This window comes from Pseudophryne corroboree, chromosome 1 (assembly GCF_028390025.1).
Source record: "Pseudophryne corroboree isolate aPseCor3 chromosome 1, aPseCor3.hap2, whole genome shotgun sequence".
NCBI lineage: Eukaryota > Metazoa > Chordata > Amphibia > Anura > Myobatrachidae > Pseudophryne > Pseudophryne corroboree.
Genome location: NC_086444.1, coordinates 780,076,874 through 780,094,665, shown reverse-complemented (window position 1 = coordinate 780,094,665; position 17,792 = coordinate 780,076,874). Strand labels below are relative to the sequence as shown.

The following is a 17,792-nucleotide window of genomic DNA, read 5'->3' as shown; positions in this document are numbered from 1 at the left end:
TGCTGTGCTTTTGCCAGCTTAAGTCTTTTCTTTTTTCTAGCGAGAGGATGAGTGCTTCCATCCTCATGTGAAGCTGAACCACTAGCCATGAACATAGGCCAGGGCCTCAGCCGTTCCTTACCACTCCGTGTCGTAAATGGCACATTGGCAAGTTTACGCTTCTCCTCAGACGCTTTTAATTTTGATTTTTGGGTCATTTTACTGAACTTTTGTGTTTTTGATTTTACATGCTCTCTACTATGACATTGGGCATCGGCCTTGGCAGACGACGTTGATGGCATTTCATCGTCTCGGCCATGACTAGTGGCAGCAGCTTCAGCACGAGGTGGAAGTGGATCTTGATCTTTCCCTTTAACCTCCACATTTTTGTTCTCCATTTTTTAATGTGTGCAATTATATGCCAGTATCAATAGCAATGGCCTACTACTATATTTACTGCGCAAAACTGAAATGCACCACAGGTATAGAATGTAGATGGATAGTATACTTAATGGATGACGAGTGACGACACAGAGGTAGGTACAGCAGTGGCCTACCGTACTGCTATAAGTATATATATATATATATATATATATATATATAGTATACTGGTGGACACTGTCAGCAAACTGCAAAACTGTCTAAAATGCACCACAGGTATAGAATGTAGATGGATAGTATACTTAATGGATGACGAGTGACGACACAGAGGTAGGTACAGCAGTGGCCTACCGTACTGCTATAAGTATATATATAGTATACTGGTGGACACTGTCAGCAAACTGCAAACCTGTCTAAAATGCACCACAGGTATAGAATGTAGATGGATAGTATACTTAATGAGTGACGACACAGAGGTAGGTACAACAGTGGCCTACCGTACTGCTATAAGTATATATATAGTATACTGGTGGACAATGTCGGCAAACTGCAAAACTGTCTAAAATGCACCACAGGTATAGAATGTAGATGGATAGTATACTTAATGGATGACGAATGACGACACAGAGGTAGGTACAGCAGTGGCCTACCGTACTGCTATAAGTATATATATAGTATACTGGTGGACACTGTCAGCAAACTGCAAAACTGTCTAAAAATGCACCACAGGTATAGAATGTAGATGTATAGTATACTTAATGGATGACGAGTGACGACACAGAGGTAGGTACAGCAGTGGCCTACCGTACTGCTATAAGTATATATATATAGTATACTGGTGGACACTGTCAGCAAACTGCAAAACTGTCTAAAATGCACCACAGGTATAGAAAGTAGATGGATAGTATACTTAATGGATGACGAGTGACGACACAGAGGTAGGTACAGCAGTGGCCTACCGTACTGCTATAAGTATATATATATAGTATACTGGTGGACACTGTCAGCAAACTGCAAAAGTGTCTAAAATGCACCACAGGTATAGAATGTAGATGGATAGTATACTTAATGTTTGACGACACAGAGGTAGGTACAGCAGTGCACTCTGCACTGTACTCCTCCTATATAATATTAATTATACTGGTGGTCCCCAGTCCCCACAATAAAGCAGCACACTGAGCACAGATATGGAGTGTTTTTCAGGCAGACAACGTATACTGGTGGTCACTGTCAGCAAAACTCTGCACTGTACTCCTGCTATAGCTGCTCCCCAGTCCCCACAATTAAGCAGTGTGAGCACTCAGCACAGATATATTATGCAGCACACTGAGCACAGATATGGTATGGAGCGTTTTTTTCAGGCAGAGAACGGATAAAAAACTAGTGGTCACTTATCAGCAAAACTCTGCACTGTACTCCTCCTCCTAACAGCTGCTCCCCAATCCTCCCCACAATTAAGCAAAAGCAATAAACCAATCAACTTCTCTAGTTCTACAATAAACTGAGAGGACGCCAGCCACGTCCTCTCCCTATCATCTCCAATGCACAAGTGAGAAAATGGCGGCAACGCGCGGCTGCTTATATAGAATCCGAATCTCGCGAGAATCCGACAGCGGGATGATGACGTTCGGGCGTGCTCGGGTTAGCCGAGCAAGGCGGGAAGGTTCGAACCTGCCTCGGACCCGTGTAAACAAGGTGAAGTTCGGGGTTTTTTTTTTTGTTTTTTTTTTTATGTTTTTGTATTGTTATTGCTGCTGCCTCCTCCTATAACAATTTTTGACCCTTTTTCATATGTTGTTCAACAGTTGATTCTTTGAGGAACCATATACATATATATATATTTCTTGAGGGATGATCTCATCTTTTGATATAAAACATCATTTTGTCTCTAAATATATTAGATCGTTTATCCATCCCCTTTTTATGTTAGCAGCGTGCATTCCACCGGCTACGGCCGCTGGAACGCACGGGACTTCCTGTTTCTGGCCCCTGGCGTGTGTGGATCGGTTCGGTCCCTCTGGCCCGTGGGGTTGATGCGGATGTGTCTGTTTGGTGGCGGGGGGACTGTGCTCGTGGTGCGGGGACTTTGTCCCCGTGCGGGTGTCGTGCGCTGTGTGTTCGCTGGGGTGTTTGCAGCGTGCGTTCCACCAGGCTTGGCGGTTGGAACGCATGACACTTCCTGTTTCCGGTCCCCCGGCGCATGCAGCGCTACTTTGTGTATTCCCTCTGTTGTACTGTGAATATTAATGCATACACAGGCATACTGATTGCCTATTTGGCCTTTTGTGCTGGTGGTAAACGGTTAATCAAGTGGAATAAAGGTTTGGATAATTATTCAGGTGACTTTTTGAGTTGACCCCTCACACCCTTGATACTTCCGGGTCAAGGGGTATTTAAATACCCTGCTTAGAGCCAGTTGGTGCATGCAGCCCTGGTTTGTGCAGTGTTCCACATGATTCTGTGAGTAACTATGTTGGGTTTGTCCCACTGATTAAGTTTGATGTTTGTATAATCCTATAATCTTTTGATTTGGGTTTATTTATTGTTTGTAGCTATGGATTTGATGTGGGAGAACGCTTAACCCAGGGGCTGCTCTATGTGTATCCTCTTGGACCTATAGATATTTATTGATCGTTGATTATGGCTTTTTTGATATATATTTCTATGCCTCAGATGCACATTGTTTAAACAGAGTATATGTGTAATCACAGTGGCTGAATGTCCTTTTTGAGATCCTGCAGCTGTTGACCCTGAGTGGGAGAATGCCTTATCCAGGTGTAGTCTTGTGCACACCTTTCCAGACCCATAGGTATTTATGTGGTAACAAGGTTTGATATATACATTTGATTCTGATACACGTTTATAATAGAGATATCCTTTGATTACAGCAGTGGTTTGGTTGCAGAGCTGTGATTATATGGACATTCTCCACACTTGGTATACAGCAGTTCAGACATGCAGCCCCATTGGAATGTGCTGATAGAGGTGAGGAGGGGTAGGCTTTGCATGCATTTTAAGACCAGTGGTGAACACTAGTGATGAGCGGGTCCGGTTCCTCGGAATCCGAACCCCCCCGAACTTCACCCTTTTTCTCTAACGTCCTAAGTGGATGCTGGGGACTCCGTAAGGACCATGGGGAATAGCGGCTCCGCAGGAGACTGGGCACATCTAAAGAAAGCTTTAGGACTAACTGGTGTGCACTGGCTCCTCCCCCTATGACCCTCCTCCAAGCCTCAGTTAGATTTCTGTGCCCGACGAGAAGGGTGCACACTAGGGGCTCTCCTGAGCTTCTTAGTGAAAGTTTTAGTTTAGGTTTGTTATTTTCAGTGAGACCTGATGGCAACAGGCTCACTGCATCGAGGGACTAAGGGGAGAAGAAGCGAACTCACCTGCGTGCAGAGTGGATTGGGCTTCTTGGCTACTGGACATTAGCTCCAGAGGGACGATCACAGGCCCAGCCTGGATGGGTCCCGGAGCCGCGCCGCCGGCCCCCTTACAGAGCCAGAAGAGCGAAGAGGTCCGGAAAAATCGGCGGCAGAAGACGTTCCTGTCTTCAATAAGGTAGCGCACAGCACTGCAGCTGTGCGCCATTGCTCTCAGCACACTTCATACTCCGGTCACTGAGGGTGCAGGGCGCTGGGGGGGGCGCCCTGAGACGCAATAAAACATGATAAAAATACCTTACATGGCAAAAAATACATCACATATAGCTCCTGGGCTATATGGATGCATTTAACCCCTGCCAGAATATACAGAAAAACGGGAGATAAGGCCGCCGAAAAGGGGGCGGAGCCTATCTCCTCAGCACACTGGCGCCATTTTCCCTCACAGCTCAGTTGGAGGGAAGCTCCCTGGCTCTTCCCTGCAGTCACTACACTACAGAAAGGGTTAAAAAAAGAGAGGGGGGCACTAATTAGGCGCAGTATTAAAACATACAGCAGCTATAAGGGGAAAAACACTTATATAAGGTTATCCCTATATATATATATATATATATATATATATATATATATATATATATATATATATATATATATATATATATATATATATATATATATATATATATATATATATATATATATATATATATATAGCGCTCTGGTGTGTGCTGGCATACTCTCCCTCTGTCTCCCCAAAGGGCTAGTGGGGTCCTGTCCTCTATCAGAGCATTCCCTGTGTGTGTGCTGTGTGTCGGTACGTTTGTGTCGACATGTATGAGGAGAAAAATGATGTGGAGACGGAGCAGAGTGTCTGTAACCGAGATGTCACCACCTAGGGGGTCGACGCCTGAGTGGATGTACTGTTGAAAATTACGTGACAGTGTCAGCTCTGTATAAAAAAACAGTGGTTGACATGAGACAGCCGGCTACTCAGCTTGTGCCTGTCCAGACGTCTCATAGGCCGTCAGGGGCTCTAAAGCGCCCGTTACCTCAGATGGCAGATACAGACGCCGACACGGATACTGACTCCTGTGTCGACGGTGAAGAGACAACCGTGATTTCCAGTAGGGCCACACGTTACATGATTGAGACAATGGAAAATGTTTTATACATTTCTGATAATACGAGTACCACCAAAAAGGGGTATTATGTTCGGTGAGGGAAAAACTACCTGTAGTTTTCCTGAATCTGAGAAATAAAATGAGGTGTGTGATGATGCGTGGGTTTCCCCCCGATAACAATTGATGATTTCTTAAAAAGTATTGGCTGTATACCCTTTCCCGCCAGAGGTTAGGGTGCGTTGGGAAACACCCCCTAGGGGGGATAAGGCGCTCACACGCTTGTAAGAACAAGGGCTCTACCCTCTCATGAGATGGCCGCCCTTAAGGATCCTGCTGATAGAAAGCAGGAGGGTATCCAAAAATGTATTCACACACATACTGGTGTTATACTGCGACCAGCAATCGCCTCAGCCTGGAGGTGCAGTGCTGGGTTGGCATGGTCGGATTCCCTGACTGGAAATATTGATATCCTAGATAAGGATAGTATATTATTGCCTATAGAGCATTTAAAAGATGCATTTCTATATATGCATGATGCACAGCGGAATATTTGCCGACTGGTATCAAGTATAAGTGCGTTGTCCAATTCTACCAGTAAAATGGTCAGGTGATGCGGATTCCAAACGGCATTTGGAAGTATTGCCTTTGAAAGGGGACCTTTGGGGTCGGTCTTTTAGACCTGGTGGCCACGGCAACAACTGGGAAATCCACGTTTGTACCCCAGGTCGCCTCTCAAAATAAGACGCCGTATTATCAGGCGCAGTCCTTTGTTGGCAAGCGGACAAAAGGTTCCTCTTTTCTGCTCGTGACAGAGGGAGAGGAAAAAGGCTGAAGAGATTACCCAGTTCCCAGGAACAGAAATCCTTTCCCGCCTCTGCAAAGCCCTCAGTATGACGCTAGGGCCTTACAAGCTCAGGCACGGTGGGGGCCCGTTCTCAATGAATTTCAGTGCGCAGTGGGCTCACTCGCAAGTAGACCCCTGGATCCTTCAGGTAATATCTCAAGGGTACATATTGAAATTCGAGACGTCTCCCCCTCGCCGTTTCCAAAAGTCGGCTTTACCGACGTCTCCCTCTGACAGGGAGGCAGTTTTGGAAGCCATTCACAAGCTGTATTCCCAGCAGGTGATAATCAAGGTACCCCTCCTGCAACAGGGAACGGGGTATTATTCCACACTATTGTGGTACCGAAGCCAGACGGCTCGGTGAGACCGATTCTAAATCTAAAATCTTTGAACACTTACATACAGAGGTTCAAATTCAAGATTGAGTCACTCAGAGCAGTGATTGCGAACCTGGAAGAAGGGGACTACATGATGTCTCGGGACATCAAGGATGCTTACCTTCATGTCAAAATTTACCCTTCTCACCAAGGGTACCTCAGGTTATGGTACAGAACTGTCACTATCAGTTCAGACGCTGCCATAGGGATGGTCCACGGCACCCCGGGTCTTTACCAAGGTAATGGCCGAAATGATATCCCTTCGAAGGAAGGGAATTTTAGTTATCCCTTACTTGGACGATTCCCTGATAAGGGTAAGATCCAGGGAACAGTTGGAAGTCGGTGTAGCACTATCTCAGGTAGTGTTGCGGCAGCACGATTGGATTCTCAATATTCCAAAAATCGCAGCTGGCTCCGACGACTTGTCTTCTGTTTCCTAGGGATGTTCCTGGACACAGTCCAGAAAAAAGGTGTTTCTCCCGGAAGAGAGAGCCAGGGAGTTATCCGAGCTAGTCAGGAACCTCCTAAAACCGAACCAAGTCTCAGTGCATCAATGCACAAGGGTTCTGGGTAAAAATGGTGGCTTCCTACGAAGCAATCCCATTCGTTAGATTCCACGCAAGAACTTTCCAGTGGAACCTACTGGACAAATGGTCCGGGTCGCATTTTCAGATGCATCAGCGGATAACCCTGTCACCAAGGACAAGGGTATCCATCCTGTGGTGGTTGCAGAGTGCTCATCTTCTAAAGGGCCGCAGATTCGGCATTCAGGACTGGGTCCTGGTGACCACGGATGCCAGCCTGCGAGGCTGGGGAGCAGTCACACAGGGAAGGAATATCCAGGGCTTAGGGTCAAGCCTGGATACATCACTTCACATAAATATCCTGAAGCTAAGGGCCATTTACAATGCTCTAAGCTTAGCAAGACCTCTGCTTCAAGGTCAGCCGGTGTTGATCCAGTCAGACAACATCATGGCAGTCACCCACGTAAACAGACAGGGTGGCACAAGAAGCAGGAGGGCAATGGCAGAAGCTGCAGGGATTCTTCGCTGGGCGGAAAATCATGTGATAGCACTGTCAACAGTATTCATTCCGAGAGTGGACAACTGGGAAGCAGACTTCCTCAGCACGACCTCCACCCGGGAGAGTGGGGACTTCACCCAGAAGTCGTCCACATGATTAAAAAACTCGACAGGTATTGCGCCAGGTCAAGAGACCCTCAGGCAATAGTTGTAGACGCTCTGGTAACACCGTGGGTGTACCAGTCAGTGTATGTGTTCCCTCCTCTGCCTCTCATACCCAAGGTACTGAGATTGATAAGATGGAGAGGAGAAAGCACTATATTCGTGGCTCCGGATTGGCCAAGAAGGACTTGGTAACCGGAACTTCAAGAGATGCTCACGGAGGATCCGTGGCCTCTACCTCTAAGAAGGGACCTGCTCCAGCAAGGACCCTGTCTGTTCCAAGACTTACCGCGGCTGCGTTTGACGGCATGGCGGTTGAACGCCGGATCCTGAAAGAAAAAAGGCATTCCGGATGAAGTCATCCCTATCCTGATCAAAGCCAGGAAGGATGTAACCGCAAAAACATTATCACCGTATTTGGCGAAAATATGTTGCGTGGGGCGAGGCCAGTAAGGCCCGACGGAGGAAATTCAACTGGGTCGATTCCTACATTTCCTGCAAACAGGAGTGTCTATGGGCCTGAAATTGGGGTCCATTAAGGTTCAAATTTCGGCCCTGTCAATTTTCTTCCAAAAAGAACTAGCTTCAGTCCCTGAAGTTCAGACGTTTGTAAAAGGGGTACTGCATATACAGCCTCTTTTTGTGCCTCCAGTGGCACTTTGGGATCTCAATGTAGTTTTGGGTTCCAAAAGTCACATTGGTTTGAACCACTTAAATCTGTGGAGTTAAAATATCTCACATGGAAAGTGGTCATGCTGTTGGCCCTGGCCTGGGCCAGGCGCGTGTCAGAATTGGCGGCTTTATCCTGAAAAAGCCCTTATCTGATTTTCCATTCGGACAGGGCGGAATTGAGGACTCATCCTCAGTTTCTCCCCAAGGTGGTTTCAGCGTCTCACCTGAACCAACCTATTGGTGGTGCCTGCGGCTACTAGGGACTTGGAGGCCTCCAAGTTGCTAGACGTTGTCAGTGCCCTGAAAATATATGTTTCCAGGACGTCTGGAGTCAGGAAATCTGACTCGCTGTTTATCCTGTGTGCACCCAACAAGCTGGGTGCTCCTGCTTCTAAGCAGACTATTGCTCGTTGGATTTGTAGTACAATTCAGCTTGCACATTCTGTGGCAGGCCTGCCACAGCCAAAAATCTGTAAATGCCCACTCCACAAGGAAGGTGGGCTCATCTTGGGCGGCTGCCCGAGGGGTCTCGGCTTTACAACTTTGCCGAGCAGCTACTTGGTCAGGAGCAAATACGTTTGTAAAATTCTACAAAATTGATATCCTGGCTGAGTAGGACCTGGAGTTCTCTCATTTGGTGCTGCAGAGTCATCCGCACTCTATCGCCCGTTTGGGAGCTTTGGTATAATCCCCATGGTCCTTACGGAGTCCCCAGGACGTTAGAGAAAATAAGAATTTACTTACCGATAATTCTATTTCTCATAGTCCGTAGTGGATGCTGGGCGCCCATCCCAAGTGCGGATTGTCTGCAATACTTGTACATAGTTATTGTTACAAAAATCGGGTTATTATTGTTGTGAGCCATCTTTCAGAGGCTCCTCTGTTATCATGCTGTTAACTGGGTTCAGATCACAGGTTATACGGTGTGATTGGTGTGGCTGGTATGAGTCTTGCCCGGGATTCAAAATCCTTCCTTATTGTGTACGCTCGTCCGTGCACAGTATCCTAACTGAGGCTTGGAGGAGGGTCATAGGGGGAGGAGCCAGTGCACACCAGTTAGTCCTAAAGCTTTCTTTAGATGTGCCCAGTCTCCTGCGGAGCCGCTATTCCCCATGGTCCTGACGGAGTCCCCAGCATCCACTACGGACTATGAGAAATAGAATTATCGGTAAGTAAATTCTTATTTTACACGGGTCCGAGGCATACTCGGATTCTCCCGTATGGCTCGGTTAACCCGAGCGCGACCGAACGTCATCATTCCGCTGTCGGATTCTCGCGAGATTCAGATTCTATATAAGGAGCTGCGCGTCGCCGCCATTTTTCACTCATGCATTGGAAATGATAGTGAGAGGATGTGGCTGGCGTCCTCTCACTTTGTTTCAGGGGGCTGCAGTGCAAATATCTTTATTCTGGGGACCAGCAGTATTATAGGAGGAGTACAGTGCAGAGTTTTGCTGACCAGTGACCATTAGTATTATACGTTGTCTGCCTGAAAAACGCTCCATATCTGCTCAGTGTGCTGCATACATCTGTGCTCACACTGCTTTATTGTGGGGACTGGGGACCAGCAGTATTATATAGGAGGAGTACAGTGCAGAGTTTTGCTGACCAGTGACCATTAGTATTATACGTTGTCTGCCTGAAAAACGCTCCATATCTGTGCTCAGTGTGCTGCATATATCTGTGCTCACACTGCTTTATTGTGGGGACTGGGGACCAGCAGTATTATATAGGAGGAGTACAGTGCAGAGTTTTGCTGACCAGTGACCACCAGTATTATACGTTCTCTGCCTGAAAAACGCTCCATATCAGTGCTGCATGGTAGTATATAGTAGGAGTACAGTGCATAATTTTGCTGACCACCAGTATAATATATAGGAGTACGGTACAGAAGGCCACTGCTCTACCTACCTCTGTGTCGTCAAGTATACTATCCATCCATACCTGTGGTGCATTTCAGTTTTGCACAGTTTGCTGACCACCAGTATATAATATATAGCAGTACGGTACAGTAGGCCACTGCTCTACCTACCTCTGTGTCGTCAAGACTAAAACAACAAGAGTGACAGAAAGTGGATCACAATGCGCTAAAAATAGTGTAATAAATATAAAACTGGATACATTCACCAATATTTTTTTCCTCCTCCACGTTAACGTAGGTGGATCTATTCCTCATGTGCATGTAAGGAAATTGAGAAAAATATATACCATATGGTGAAGTACAGTTTAATAAATTAAAAACATAATTTCCAGTATCAATCAAAGAAAGTGCAAGTGCAATAGCATGATAACAGCAATAGTGGGGAATCCTCTGGAGGCTGCAAAAATGAACAATTACCGGCAGGATGCAAGGTTATTCACACAGAACAATCTCGACGGCATAAAAGTCTGTTGGATAGCCCGGGTTCCTTAGACCATGTATGCAGATGGTTTTCACTGTCGGGTCTTAGTCCAGTCAGCTGCCTCCGTCACCCCACGTCCACCAACGCGTTTCTACCCACTCAATCGGGTCTTTTTCAAGGTGTGTGTCCAAAAAGGAATATGTCCATCTGTCCCGGAATCTGGCTATCCAACAGACTTTTATGTCGTCGAGATTGTTCTGTGTGAATAACCTTGCATCCAGCCGGTAATTGTTCATTTTTGCAGCCTCCAGAGGATTCCCCACTATTGCTGTTATCATGCTATTGCACTTGCACTTTCTTTGATACTGGAAATTATGTTTTTAATTTATCAAACTGTACGTCACCATATGGTATATATTTTTCTCAATTTCCTTACATGCACATGAGGAATAGATCCACCTACGTTAACGTGGAGGAGGAAAAAAATATTGGTGAATGTATCCAGTTTTATATTTATTACACTATATTTTTAGCGCATTGTGATCCACTTTCTGTCACTCTTGTTGTTTTAGTCTTTATGTGGGGAGGTTGAGAGCACCCTCCTAGACAGAATTTTTCACATCTGCTGCTGTTCCTGAGCGCACTCTGACACTTTTTTCTCCACCTTTTTGTTTTATTGTATACTCTGTGTCGTCAAGTATACTATCCATCCATACCTGTGGTGTATTTCAGTTTTGCACAGTTTGCTGACCACCAGTATATAATATATAGCAGTACGGTACAGTAGGCCACTGCTCTACCTACCTCTGTGTCGTCAAGTATACTATCCATCCATACCTGTGGTGCATTTCAGTTTTGCACAGTTTGCTGACCACCAGTATATAATGTATAGCAGTACGGTACAGTAGGCCACTGCTCTACCTACCTCTGTGTCTTCAAGTATACTATCCATCCATACCTGTGGTGCATTTCAGTTTTGCACAGTTTGCTGACCACCAGTTTATAATATATAGCAGTACGGTACAGTAGGCCACTGCTCTACCTACCGCTGTGTCGTCAAGTATACTATCCATCCATACCTGTGGTGTATTTCAGTTTTGCACAGTTTGCTGACCACCAGTATATCATATATAGCAGTACGGTACAGTAGGCCACTGCTCTACCTACCTCTGTGTCGTCAAGTATACTATCCATCCATACCTGTGGTGCATTTCAGTTTTGCGCAGTATATATAGTAGTAGGCCATTGCTATTGATACTGGCATATAATTCCACACATTAAAAAATGGAGAACAAAAATGTGGAGGGTAAAATAGGGAAAGATCAAGATCCACTTCCACCTCGTGCTGAAGCTGCTGCCACTAGTCATGGACGAGACGATGAAATGCCATCAACGTCGACTGCAAAGCCCTATGCCCAATGTCATAGTAGAGAGCATGTAAAATCCAAAAAACAAAAGTTCAGTAAAATGACCCAAAAATCAAAATTAAAAGCATCTGAGGAGAAGCGTAAACTTGCCAATATGCCATTTACGACACGGAGTGGCAAGGAACGGCTGAGGCCCTGGCCTATGTTCATGGCTAGTGGTTCAGCTTCACATGAGGATGGAAGCACTCATCCTCTCGCTAGAAAAAAGAAAAGACTTGCGTCAAAAGCACAGCAAAGAACTGTGCGTTCTTCTAAATCACAAATCCCCAAGGAGAGTACAATTGTGTCGGCTGCGATGCCTGACCTACCCAACACTGGACGGGAAGAGCTTGCGCCTCTTTTTTTTTCTTTGAGTCATGTGCTGTTTGGGGAGTATTTTTTGGAAGGGCCATCCTGCGTGAGATGGGCCAGGTGTTTGTGCCGGCCACTAGGGTCGCTTAGCTTACTCACACAGCTACCTCATTGCGCCTCTTTTTTTCTTTGCGTCATGTGCTGTTTGGGGAGTATTTTTTTGAAGGACCATCCTGCTTGACACTGCAGTGCCACTCCTAGATGGGCCAGGTGATTGTGTCGGCCACTTGTGTCGCTTAGCTTAGTCACACAGCGACCTTGGTGCGCCTCTTTTTTTCTTTGCGTTATGTGCTGTTTGGGAAATATTTTTTTCAAGTGCCATCCTGTCTGACACTGCAGTGCCACTCCTAGATGGGCCAGGTGTTTGTGTCGGCCACTTGGGTTGCTTAGCTTAGTCACACAGCTACCTCAGTGCAAATTTTAGGACTAAAAATAATATTGTGAGGTGTTCAGAATAGACTGAAAATGAGTGGAAATTATGGTTATTGAGGTTAATACTATGGGATCAAAATGACCCCCAAATTCTATGATTTAAGCTGTTTTTTAGGGTTTTTTGAAAAAAACACCCGAATCCAAAACACACCTGAATCCGACAAAAAAAAATTCGGTGAGGTTTTGCTAAAACGCGTTCGAACCCAAAACACGGCCGCGGAACCGAACCCAAAACCAAAACACAAAACCCGAAAAATTTCCGGTGCACATCACTAATTATTAACCTCAACAACATTAATTTCCACAAATTTCCAGGCATTTGTTACCGCCTTACAGCTCACAATATTGTTTATTTAGTTTAGGCTGCAGGAAGCTGGCTGGTTTATAATACATATACTGTAGAAACATTTCCACACAGCAGTGGCAGAAATGAAAAGTGGTACAAGATGGAACTGTCCTTGGGCTCTCCCAGCCACCCTTATGTTGGATACTAAATTGGACATGTACAGTTTAACAGGTCAATAAATTCAGCAGAGGGACTGAAACTTTTTTGGCAGAAGTGATTGTTTTGTTTGGGCCCCAACAAAACATTTTTTTTGGAAGGACTACCTCTGATCACCAATGAGGAGGTTGATGGTGAGGGTGTTAACTACATTATAATCTTTTAAAATAAATTTCATAAACTTGTGTCAAATGACGCGAAATGGTGCCAAGATGGCGAACATCCCTACCTCTACTAATTTGGGCCTCACAAATGGAGCAGATGCCTTAACAAACATTATCAGCATTTGTGGAAAAATAATTCCACACCCAAGAGTTGGCTATTTTGGTCTTATGCTTAGGCATCATAATGGCTTTCTTTTTTATCATGGGCACGAACTGCAGCCACTGGTGGCTGACTTACACAAACATCATCCTTAGGGTCAGATAGTAGTAGTACACACATATCCCCTCATCCTGTTCCACTTCTACACAAGCATCCTCAGTTTCTATTATGTCTTCATCACCATCTTTACTTGTATTGCTTCCCATATGTGCAGAAATGGTGGAAGGAGATGAAAGAGGCTTCTCTATGTAGACAGTGTGAGAAATGCCAGACTCACACGTAGCAAATATGGACATCCCTAGACTCTTCTCAGGGGTGAGTGATGGTTCTAAACACACAGTTTGTTCTACTGCCTTAGTGATTTTTTTTTTTTTTTTTGACTCCTCTTCTAGACTCTTGAATGAAAAGTTCTTGTATCATCATAAGAGGCAGAAGAATATGCCTCAATGACAGTTGCAAATCCACCACTCATAAATAAAGGCCAAGGCCTGAGTTTTTCCTTGTCAATGCGTGTGGTGAATGACATGTTGTCAATTTTATGGTCTTCAGCACCAAACTTTACATTTATTAGAGGTGTTTTTTCTTTACCACTGTATACTGTTTTTACTTTTTTTTATTTTAGGTGCCCTGACTTAGACTGTCTACGCCCTTGAGCATCAGCTATAGTAGATTAAGTTGAAGGGCTAACATTGTCATCATGACTGGTGGCAGCAGCTTCAGTTGCGCTATTTGGTTTATCTTCTCTAAACTGATCATTACCCATTTTTCAATTTACAAATTGTAGTGGAGTCACACAGCTTATATATGCATGTGAAAAAAGCGCACTAGGGTAAAGTGCACCAAAGAGTAAAAAACTTGTAACTGTAACTTGCAGCTTGGTTCAAATTCTGTGGAGTCACAGTGGCTTTCAGTAAAATGCACTAGGGTAAAGCACACCAAACAGTACTAATTATATATATATATATATATATATATATATATATATATATATATATATATATATACACACACACACACGAATCACAAAAGCGCTCAGTGTACTGCCTTAAGTTGTTTCAGGTCTTTTTAATTTTCATATATGTTCAAATAAACGATTCTCCAAGGTGTGGGGTTTCACATACAATGTTACCTGCAACAATACCCTCACACCAAATACACCCAAAAGAAACATTAAAAATACCTGAAACAACTTAAGGCAATACACTGAGCGCTTTTGGTGATTCGTTTGTATAAATTGTTTTTTGGGGACCCACTAACAGGGGCTTTCTCCAAACTGCTGCTGGTGGTTCGTGCTCAATTTCAAGACATTTCTTTTTGTATATATAGACCTCTACTTACCTCATACCACAGATAAGGAAAATCTGCTTACTTGATCTTATTGTAGTTTTTATATATTCATTTATTATTATTATTATTATTATTATTATTATTATTATTATTATTATTATTAAGTGTTTTAGTTCAGCTGTGATTGTATTGTTGTCCCATTATATATATGTCTTTTCATGTCTTATTTTTATGGTAATAAATAGTTTTATTATATTTATTATTGGCAATTTTACTTCATTGAGTGACACCGTTGGTTGCTATTTATCCCTCATCCCCCCCCCCCCATTCCTTCTGCATTTTTTTAGGGAATTACCACCCCTGTTTATATTGAGGGACCCAGCTGACGCCCCATTAGTAACACAGGAGAGTGTCACATTATATTGCCATTCATTCACACAACATATCTGATTTATAACACATGTGGCGCAGTAATAATCCTTGATATATATATATATATATATATATATATATATATATATATATATATATATATATATATATATATATATATATATATTTATTATATTTTACCTGCGGCTTAGTTCAAACCGTGTTCAGTCACAGGGCTTTTGGAAAAGTGCACTAGGGTAAAGTAAAGTAAACTCTTGCCTAGTCAGCCATCCTGCAGCAACACTCCAGGTTTATTTCCTTGTGGTCTCCAGCCTATTGTGTGAGCTCCTACTGCTAGAAGTTTAGGACCAGGTGGCATCTCAAGTACCAGTAAGTGCATACAGCTCTTTGGGAATAGGAGCAGCTATTATTGGCAGAAGACCCTCTCACTCACCAGCTCTAGGGGTATCACACACATAGTGCTGGAGTACCCTAACAATGTAATTGTCAGTTGAGTATCACTTGTAATGTGGGATTGGTTACTCTTTATAACAAATACAAATGATACTCATTTAAAAAGAAGAGAATATGAAATTACCCTAACAGCGTGAATGGTTATATGAACAAATTAAAAAACATCATAATATGAGTCAGCTGTGTCATGTGTCATTAGTTGGTTCAAATGCAACAAACCCTGGAAACTTATCTGTGCAAGTTTCAATTAATGGGAGAAATCAAGACGTGAATAGGGTCACGCTTATAAACCAAATAAAATACATTAATTGCTGGTCACAATATATGCCATGGGTTTGATAATATAGTTATTAGTTCAATTTATTAAAAACATATACATATAAATCACAATAAACGATACAAATTTTTTCAATATTTTTGTCATCAGACAGGTGACATTAGTAAATGTATCTGGATATAACAGTAGAGGATAGACTTGCTACTAATGTTGCAGTTCAAATGGTGCATAGATCTTTATTCCTCAATGAGAATTTGACATAGTCATTAGTGTTGCAGTCCAAACAAATGGATACAAATAATTGTACCTTAATTGAGCCTGATGTAATGAATCGGCTGGAGACTGGGGTCCAATGCAAAGATCATAAATAAATTTGTTAGTTCAGTATTTTCATCCACAATGTAGGTTACTGGAAAGTACTGTATCACTCACAAGCGATCCCCTGGTAGGCTGCTGATAAGAGCCACATATAAGTGTACCATGACAGGTGCTGCTACTCTCTCTATCCCTGCGACATGGGACCCGTTTCAAGATGAGAGGAAATAGTCCTTACAGAGCGTCCTCGGATAGTGCAGCTAGCGACGTGCTTACTGTTGGTATCAGCAGCCATGGTAAATGTACAGGGGGTCAGCGGTTGAGACTCTAAACAATTCAGTCAATTGGAGAGTGAATCTGATGTCAAAAATATTTTACAAATATTGTATTGTTTATTGTAATTTATATGTATATGTTTTTAATAAATTGAACTAATAACTATATTATCAAACCACTGGCATATATTGTGACAAGCAATGAATGTATTTTAAATGGTTTATAAGCGCGACCCTATTCACATCTCATTTAAAGAGTATGTGTATTGCCACTTCTTACACCTGATTCAGGGTATTGGAAAGAACCACTTAGCCAAGGGAGCAAATTCCTAGGGCCCAATGATTCTAGGGGCCGTTGAGTAGGGGCAGCTGAGCCGGGGGTATACAATGCTGCGCAAAATGAATTACACATAATCAGAAAAGCAAGCATTCTATATATGCCTCCCACCCAGCAGACAGACAGTTTATGGCAGTCAGCAAGATGACTGGTGAATGTCTGGAGTTTTCCACCAATCAAAGGGGGTAATTCCAAGTTGATCACAGCAGGATTTTTGTTAGCAATTGGGCAAAACCATGTGCACTGCAGGGGAGGCAGATATAACATGTGCAGAGAGTTAGATTTGGGTGGGGTGTGTTCAATCTGCAATCTAATTTGCAGTGTAAAAATAAAGCAGCCAGTATTTACCCTGCACAGAAATGAAATAACCCACCCAAATCTAACTCTTTCTGCACATGTTATATCTGCCTCCCCAGCAGTGCACATGGGTTTGCCCAATTGCTATCAAAAATCCTGCTGCGATCAACTTGAAATTACCCCCAAAGTGCTGACAATCATTCACAGTATTGAAGCATGTGTAGAGACAGTGCAGAACTTCAGGAGAGTTCATTTATAATTTTTTTTTCCATTTATTCCATGAATTAGGGGTTAGGGGCCCCAGTGCAGTGCTTTGTCCAGAGCCTACATTGCTATTAACATGGCCCTGCAAGGCAGCTTTTAAATATATAAACGGGGTTGTGGGAAGCAATGCAAAACCTAATGGATCGAAATAGGTATTAGGTATAATTGTAAGGGATGAAGCACAGATTAGTATGTTGGAGAATGTAGAATAATGTTGGATGAAGGTTGAGACAATGAATAGGCAACTATGCCATTTGAAGCACAAAGTAATGCAATATCAAACTTTGCTTACATACAGCTTTATTAATGCTGCATGCAGGTACAGATTGCATAGACCTCTAGAAGAAATGTTGACTTTGGAATAAGTGTTATATAAAAGTGTTGAATGATCCAGTATAGTCTACTATTTGCTATTTGTGATGGTATACTGCCACATAATCTGTGTAGCCAACATTGCAGCAAATACTCACACTGCCTCATTTTTATTAGGAGCATATTTCAGAAGTGGCCTTCAAAACTTGGCAATATACAGTCTGAAGACTTTAGTGAGAAGAGCTGAAGTACAGTACAGTAGG

The 17,792-nt window shown here is 43.4% G+C and overlaps 1 long non-coding RNA gene across 3 annotated transcripts in view; it reads left to right on the top strand.

The window, feature by feature from the left end:
* The first annotated feature begins 2,787 nt into the window (after positions 1 to 2,787).
* Positions 2,788 to 17,792, top strand: part of LOC134944985 (uncharacterized) — a 123,325-nt gene continuing 108,320 nt past the window's right edge. For all 3 annotated transcript variants that reach the window (XR_010182016.1, XR_010182032.1, XR_010182022.1), the window contains exons 1-3: positions 2,788 to 2,820; positions 3,072 to 3,169; positions 3,249 to 3,345. This is a non-coding gene — a long non-coding RNA (uncharacterized LOC134944985). The remainder of the gene's footprint in view (positions 2,821 to 3,071; positions 3,170 to 3,248; positions 3,346 to 17,792) is intronic.